Below are 760 nucleotides of genomic sequence, written 5' to 3'. Positions count from 1 at the left end.
ATATATATATATATATATATATATATATACACACATGCATACATACACAGACACAAGACAATTCAATGAATAAAGAGAATAGTACATCCACACATATTTTTATTATTACAATCAATTATACAGTATATTTAATTTAGATTTGCCCAACATATGTTTCTGCTGCATGGACATCTCACTACGCGGTTTTTATTTGCATCCAGTTTGCTCATCTGGTTAAGAGTCTATGCAGCTTTCTTCAATGTGTTGTGGTTTGAAGCAAACTAGAAGTATATTGGTTTGGTGCTATTATATTTGGCAGGGAACAATAATTTATGAGTGCAAAGAATTAGAGATGAACATTCAGGAACTTAATACGACTATAAAATGCTTAACAGGATGACCCTATGATGATCCTAAGGTTTGAAATTCAAATCATAAAACTAGAACCTAAACTAGGTCAGAGTATATTTTTTGTTCACTAGTTTTAAGCGAAGTAAAAAGCAAAAAAATTCAGAAATAGATGTGTACAATTAAGTGTCACTAGGGTAGTCACTAAGATCTAGTGCAGTGGTTCGCAGCTTGTCGTCCGCAGGCCCCTGTAGTCCGCAAAGGTAGTACTGGGGGTCAGTGAACTAAATTCAAAATTTCACATATATATATATATATATATATATATACCGGAGTAAGCACATAAATGTGCAACAAGGTAGAAAATAGAGTACTCAAATACCGGAGGTAGAGTAATATGCTTTATTTAAAAGCAGCAGAAATATAACAAAAG

The sequence above is a fragment of the Octopus bimaculoides genome, chromosome 23 (assembly GCF_001194135.2).
Source record: "Octopus bimaculoides isolate UCB-OBI-ISO-001 chromosome 23, ASM119413v2, whole genome shotgun sequence".
Classification (NCBI taxonomy): Eukaryota; Metazoa; Mollusca; class Cephalopoda; order Octopoda; family Octopodidae; genus Octopus; species Octopus bimaculoides.
Note: the sequence above shows the minus strand (reverse complement) of the source record.